The following is a 7,975-nucleotide window of genomic DNA, read 5'->3' on the forward strand; positions in this document are numbered from 1 at the left end:
CGATGCCATGAACAACAACTTGAATGCCAAGATGCAAGCTCAAATGGAGGAGATCAAAGCCCTCATCAATTCCTACAAGCGATCTTCCTCATCTTCGAGAAGACGCTCAAGAGAACATCCTTCCGAGCTACCATCTCCGCCAAGATCACATCAGCATCGACACCATCACCACCAAGAACGTGAAGGTCAAGAGCTCAACACCAACTATCGCTCAACGAATTCACCATCTCCCTTGGCATATTTGCCAAGCAACTTCAAGGCATCTTCACCTACGGGCATACGGCATCTTCGCCAACAAGCACCCCAAAACTACGCTCAAGAGAAGCCCCCCAAGCTCAAGTCCACGACTTCCACGAGCTACTACGACCTCGACATCAACCACATGATTCCTTTCTATGGAACTCAAGAACCCGAGGAGTATCTCAAATGGGAGCGCCTAATGGACGACTAACTCAAGCTACATCAAGTTCCTCCTGAAGTTCAAGTGAAGTTCGCAACAAGAAACTTCCATGACTACGCACCAACATGGTGGCTTCACACACCATCGGAGAGCTACAACATGAGTTGGCCCAAGACGAAGAGAGCTTTGAGGCAAGAGTTCGTGCCTCCAACCTACACGGAACAACTTCTACGCTAATTGGAGAACACCACCCAAGGATCCAAGTCCATCGACGCGTACTTCAAGGAGATGAAGGTTGCCTTGCCACGAGCCGGCGTGGACGACCCCATTTCAATGAAGTTCCACTTCATGATGGGATTGCACAACGACATCTCCAAGATTATCTTCCTCAAGAACTACAAGTACCTCGACGAAAACTACATTGGTGCTCTCAAGGCGGAACAAGAACTCATGAAGGTCAAGGCTTCTCCATCCCAAGCACACTTCACGGCGACCAAGCTCTACGACAAGCATGAGGCTAGTACCACCACGATGTCCAAGCCCGACGAGCTCCAAGATGATGCTCCCAAGTTCGACTTCACCGCCATCCCTCTTTGTGGCATTGATGATGCCGAGTCTACCTCGACTCTTTTTCAAGATGGTGCGGCGACAAGCTCGACCACGGAGACCTTCAAGGACCAAGCTTTGGAGGCGAGCGACAAGGTGGCGAGCAAGGATGATGCTTCCATCTTAGGAGGCGAGAGTGATGATGTGCCATCTTCGGCCTTCATCCACGGTGACGGCGATGAGATGATCGCGCATGGGATTTTCCCTTCGGTCATGGAGGAGAGTGATGATGTGCCATCTTCGGCCTTCATCCACGGCGATGATGACGAGATGGTTGAGCATGGGATTTTTCCTTCGACCATGGGGACGTATGATGACTTGAGTGACTTGTGCCACCATATTGAGAGTGAGAGTGACTTCACCACTAGCCCCATATATGACGAGTTGCCCCACTTTCCATGTGAGGAGAGCCACAACCGCCACCACTTGAGTGAGATGAGTGACTCCACCATATGTGAGATTGAGTGCAACTACTTTGAGGGAGTGAGTGAACCACCACATAGAGAGAGTGAGATAGTTGATAGGTCTCGTGAGGACATTTGCATCTCTAACAACTTGACCTCTACCTCTATTGTGTCTTCTCATTTGGTGCTAGGTCCCATCTATGATGACGCGCCGATTCACGATGACTTTGTCCTTCCTTTGGACAAGACGATGGCCATGGTGGAATATGATGCACCCCCACATGGTTCCATCAAGATGAAGATGACCACCATTTGGTCTTTCCCACCTCACTTACACCACATGAGTGGAATGACAAAGGTAACAAAGGTGACGGTAATGCGCTAGTCCCACTAGTGGACATTCTTGACATTGCCTTGCATGATGTTGATCTACCTATTTCCATGATTCATGGTAGTGCGACTTCCTCATGTGATGATTTCTTGCCCATTTATGATGAGTATGATGATTCTCATGTGGAGTCTATTAGTTGTGATGCCATGCTAGATAGGATTTCTTGTGACAATTCCCTTGGTCACATCATGTTTGTTAATCCGCTTGACTTGTCATATGCTATGCATGAGATCAACCATATGTCTTATTTGCAATCTTTTCATAGTGACTATGCATATGCCATTAAAATAAACCCAATTTGCACATATGGAATAGATGACAAGCCCATGGTTATTGGCATTTGTTTTTCTTGTGATGATATTGATATGCTCCCTTTGCATCATTTATCTCATATGCCATGCCATGCCCACCTAGCTTCGAATATGCATTGTTTTGGATGTTGTCCATTTTATCCATATGATGTATCCAATGTTGTTCATGAGGAGACCCCCATAGTTTTCTCATACATGTTAGGAGATTTTGATCCATCCCATCCTTTGCATGATCCCAATAATTATGTGCACCATATGTTTCCCATGAATGAAATGTTGTTGATGTGCCATATAATTGTATGCTTAATTTGCATCCCCATCGTGTGATACATAACAACTATTCTTTCATGATGGATGCCATGTTCTTATACCATGCATCAAATTTCTTTGAGCAATGTTTATCTTGTGCTAATTCATACATGCACATACACATCATGATGTATGATGCGTACATTTACCATGCGCACAATTTCTTTGGTTTGTGTCTCTTTTGTGTAGATACCCCTGAATACTTGTCAACTTCGCAATCCCACGAGTTGACAAAACGAGCTCTAGAGAGCAATGATGACTTGGGATCCCATGGATTGTCTTTCCCACCGCTCCCTTCCCACAAAGACTTCGCGCATTTCTTCTACATGTCCCTCACTTGGCTATGGGTTATTGTTCATTACATATTACTAGTGGACCCGTTGCGCCAAATGGCGCAGAGACCTGCTAATTCCATGTTAGCGATGAAAAGAAATACATGGTTTAGTTGATTTTGTTACGTGAAAGCACATATGGCTACAAATTTAATCTCTCTTAGTTGGGGAAAACATGGCTTGTAGCATAGAGTTCTATTTGAAACAAAATCTATGTAACAAATCTAATCCCCTTTAGTATGAAACAACTATATTTTGTTTGTATATACATATTCTAATTTGGTAGCACAAAGTCCCATTCAAAATCATGCCGCTGAAAATACATGTAACTTTTTGAATACATGTGTGCATTGTAAAAAAACATGTATTAGCTATTTTAGTTGTGAGAATGCATATACGGTAACAAATTTAGCCCCCTTTAATAAAAAAAATAGGTTTGTCGTCTACAATAAGATGTACATGCACATTTTACTTTGGTAGCATAGAGTCTCATTCAAAACCACATCACGTTGAAAAAATATTTTCAATAATCTCCTGTTTGAGCAATTACGCACGATAAGAATTCAGACCCTTCTATATAAAAAGAAGTACATATCTTTTTTGCCTAAGAATATATGTATACTAAACACCATGTATAAAACCAGTTAAGGAGGAGAGTGGTGTTTTGGCTCCTAGGCATAGATACGCCTATTATGAAATATGTATAAAAAACACATTTCAAAAGAGTAGTGTTTCTATCAACTCATGTATATTTCAAAGCAGTTGTATGGCAGCCTATTCGGCCCATGAATCGAGCGACTTATTTATCCCTTCTTCCTCCACACTATTTATCCCTTCTTCCTTAGCAGCTTCATTCAGTCAAAGACAAAACTCCTCAGTAGTACTTCCATCATCCATCATCTCAATAACTGGGATAGATGTCATCCACTACAATGAAGAACAATAACATTTCTCTATACCTTGAACAATAATAAATCATTTACAATACATTTGGCCAAGCAACCAATTAGTAGAAGAACAATAACATTTCTCTATTTCTTGAACAATACATATGCCTTTTGTTTATTTGCCTGACAAAATGTCCATCAGATGAATCAATCAAATAGGAGGAATAGGGGAATATTTCAAACCGAAACAAAGAATTGATCCTAACTACATGAAGTGCAGTAGCTTTAAAGCCTCCAAATTATTTTGCTGCTACTACACCAGGAACGTGCAGGGCTTCAAGTACCAAAAGACGCCACTCGAGCTCTCTTCGGCCTCATAAGCCCTGTTGTTGTTGATATCCTTAACCCCAAAAGGTTGCCTCTTAGCATCTCTGTTGTTCTCCTGATCCTTATTAGGTGTCAGCTTATCCTGAAGAAAAGGCAATTGATATCATATTATCATTAAATAAATCCACAGTTAACATGTGGATCGTAGGGAATGGTGAGATGCCATATTGGGGTTCGCAACACGAATAGAAGACCACTAATTTAATGCCACTAATTTACAAAAGGACAAAAATGCCAGAACACCCTTAAGAAAGGGCATGATGATGAGGTGCCGTGAGAACAAGCAGGCTAGTGATCCAAGTGAAACTTAAAATGGAGCAAAGACATTGCCATAATGGTATTGCTTGGAAAAATCACAGTACAATGCAGAATGGAATTAATGCGACATGTTGATGCCATTAAAAAAACACCCTTAAGAACACAGAATCAACTGAACCTTGAACACAAGTAGGCCTAGAGTTAGAAAACAATACATCATATTACTAAGCAAAAGCAAATAGAAATATCAAATTGAGAGGCAGAACTATTTGAAAACAAAAATGTAAGCCAAGTAAAACAGAAATATCAGTGATTTTCTCGACATCACTTAAGTAGAGCAAACAAAAGATAAGTCTAAACATTGCTTTTATTTAGTCACAACATAGCACATGCTTACTTAATATCCTGGGCATAAGCATGACTACCAGCAACATATGAGCATTTGAAAAATGCAAGATACCACAACCAATTTTAAACTTTGCACAACTTCATGAATATACTTAATATCCTGGCAGCACCATATCCATACTACTTGAGGAAGTAAATAATCAAATGACAATCACACAGGAGCTGTAGGGTTTTATCGTTTCCGCTTTACAATCCGAACAAAACTATATATAGTTGATCTGCAAGTAATTACATGACACGACAATGGCTTCGACAAATATCCATCTTTTATGGCATAAACACATATATATTGATTACAGTCAGTAATGAGAAGTGATGGTAGCTCACTCTATAACATCGTCCACACCAGGAAATATGGTAAAGCAGTCAGATCCCACGACAAATATGATATGAAAATCTTGGAAAGAGAACTATCTAGAGAACAAACTTACATGTAAAGATGTATATAGCTCCATCAGTATCCACCGTTGTTCGGACTATCAAATTAAAATTCCATACCTATCAGAAAACTGACAAAGCTTGAGGGCCTCTTAAATACGAAGAAACGACATGTGCAGAGGGGACATACATACTGATTAAGAAACTCACTTTTTAGCAACCAGACTCCCTTCATTCAACGAAGGAGAGGTGGGGGCATGGTCATGGGATTTGGGCTCAAGAGTAGTAGGGCTGAAAATAGAGAAATGATACACGTCATAACGATGATGTACTTCGACACCCATGCATAGAGCAACACATCCTCGGCACCCTTCTCTTTGCCACCGCCAAACAGGAGCCGGTGGTGAGGCGCCGGCCGGTCGGCGTCACCTCTCCCACTCCGCCGCAAATCTGTTAGCAAGGCCTGACCTCCGCCCATCCTCGTATCCCCTCTCCTCTGCAATGGCTCGCTCTCTCCTCGATCTCAACTAATACATCAGGAAATATAAAGAATTAGTCCCTAAGCATCAATTGTACTGATGCAGCAGGCACAACTTCATATTATGGATTTTAAGTTCATCATACTTTGTTTGAAAAAACATTAGAATTTCATCAAAGGAAACAGTTTATACTTAACTGTATTTGCTAGTCTCGAATTAAATTATCTCTGTGGGATTGACAAAAATCTGTCACTATTGAAACCAACGTATGGCTGCAAATGTTAATATCCTAGAATCTGCACTGCATCCAGTTAGTTTCTCCATGGTATATATTTTGGAAAACTAAAACGGCATGTGCATATTAGGTGAAACTTGCAGGATTATGTGCTAATTATATCTATTTTCCATGACCTGTAGTGTTATGATTTCCTTTTTGATAGATCAATAATGGTTATCCTTTTTTTTGCGGGAAAATAATGGTTATCCAGTAGTGCTAATACAGAAGAAAGGTTTAAACGAACAATAGGAGGTGATTGGGAGGTGATTGCTTACATATAAAACACGGGGAGGTGCTTGCTTGCTTCACCTCACCTGAACGGCCCCATCAAAAGGAAAAAGGAAAACAGGCGCATGAGCCTGCATTGTAACACAAGAGAGCAAGCTTGAGGCATAGAGAAGAAAAGCAGAATTATATGGATATTTGTGTCAAACCTCCCAGCCATAAAAAAAGTGTCAGACGGAAAGCACTACTAATTATACATCTAATCATACATGTACCCAAAGAAAAAGTTGCGTCTATATTCAATGAAAATAACTGAGCATTTTGTTATAATATAAGAAGAAAGATATTAGCATGTTTACAATAAGAAAGTAGAACATGTAGTCACGTCACATGGGAAAACTATGAAGTCGGTTTCTAGAAAAGATTGCGATATAGAGCGTCATTGTGACAACCTTGCTCATATGTTTCTAATAGTACAGAGTATGTACCTGAAAGCTGAAACCTATTTCCTTTGATCATGATCTTCCTCTCCAATGATGTGCTCCCGTACAGATGAACCCCTAAGCTAAAGTAAGTGCATGCAATTAAAATATAACCTCTTGAGTTACAAAAGAATCTGCATTTGAATAACCCAGTGGTTATACTCTACTTAAATAGGGAACTGTATGCATGATAATTTTGTAAGAATCGCTGTGAGAGAGCACTGAACAATTATATTAGCAAATTGGGTGGCGTCTCTGAACTACAACAATGTACAAACAAGCGACAACCAACGAAGGAAGCGGATGCTGACAAAAATGACAAACCTAGCGCATCAGGGCCATACTTCTTCGAGCCCCACCTTCGCGCCGACAGAAATGACAAACCAGAGTAAAACTCAACAGCAGGAATAAAAACTGAAGAAAAAGTATGACACAAGCATTTCATCAAATAGCTTACAGACAAGTATGGGAAGAGCCATTCCACCTCAGTGTTGAAGGCAAGAACTCCTGGAAAGCGGAATGCAGAAGAGATCACAAACCTGCACATGAACAAATCGAAGGTAGCAAGGTAAATAACGTGAGGAACAGAATGCCCAAGAGGAAGGGGAGCAGGCAAGGAACCAGAACCTTAACTGTGACAAACGGAGGCAGCAGAGTAGCGCCGCAGATGATGGTGTCGAGGGGGTCCGTTCCTCAGCGTGGAACCAGCCCGGTCAACTCATCGCATCTAGTCACGGCCGCTGCTCCAGTTCACACCGCTGCCGTCGACGGCAAGGAGGAAGAGGCTGGCGGAGGCGAAGCAGGGCGGGGTCCAGCAACGAGGGAGTGGCCGTTGGCGCAGAAGAGAGAGAGAGGTGGAGGAGGCGGAGCCCAGGCAAGGTGGAGGAGGACGGGGGAAGGGGCGCACGGCTCGGGATGGCTTCATCCTTTTTGCGCGCACGTTCTCAGCGGGCAGAAAGCCCGGAAGAAAGGGAGAAGAAGCCCACGCTATCTCTCCTCTCTCTCTCTCTCTCTCTCTCTCCAGTATCTGACGCCGAAGCCAGAAAGAAATCAACCCGACACACCGACATGCGGGATCAAAAATCCAACACAGCCTACCCGTCATAGTGCGCGGGGCGGATGTGTATGCGCACGGAGTGGTGGGTACGCATCGTGCGCGCCAGGTTTGGCCAACCGCTCCGTGTCCGCCGTGCGTGGGACGTGCATCCTGTCAGTTCATCTTCTCTCTGTACCAACGCCTGACGTCCTCGCGCACACAAAACAATCCATAGCAGGATACCGACGGGTGGGACCAGAGAGAATGCAGGCCCACCTGCAGCGGCACCACTCAACCAACCACACGAGCTAGCAGCAAACACAGAGGAGAGCGACGCGCGCGAGGGTGCACGCGGCGCGTGAGGAGAGGCGCGCGAACACCCAGGAGCATTTGACCCAGCCTATA

At 43.1% G+C, this 7,975-nt stretch overlaps 1 long non-coding RNA gene across 11 annotated transcripts; it reads right to left on the minus strand.

The window, feature by feature from the left end:
• Positions 1–3,686: 3,686 nt before the first annotated feature.
• On the minus strand, positions 3,687–7,620 carry LOC119296048. 11 transcript variants are annotated; one of them, XR_005144706.1, is made up of 7 exons: positions 7,168–7,619; positions 6,996–7,073; positions 6,541–6,893; positions 6,103–6,186; positions 5,282–5,598; positions 5,125–5,191; positions 3,687–4,109 (listed from the first exon to the last, which is right to left on the minus strand). It is a non-coding gene; the product is annotated as an uncharacterized LOC119296048 (long non-coding RNA). The 11 variants fall into 11 exon arrangements; XR_005144705.1 differs by having other exon boundaries at positions 6,992–7,073; XR_005144702.1 differs by having other exon boundaries at positions 7,162–7,618.
• Between the last annotated feature and the right edge of the window lie 355 nt (positions 7,621–7,975).

This window comes from Triticum dicoccoides, chromosome 4B (genome assembly GCF_002162155.2).
Source record: "Triticum dicoccoides isolate Atlit2015 ecotype Zavitan chromosome 4B, WEW_v2.0, whole genome shotgun sequence".
NCBI classification, from domain to species: Eukaryota; Viridiplantae; Streptophyta; class Magnoliopsida; order Poales; family Poaceae; genus Triticum; species Triticum dicoccoides.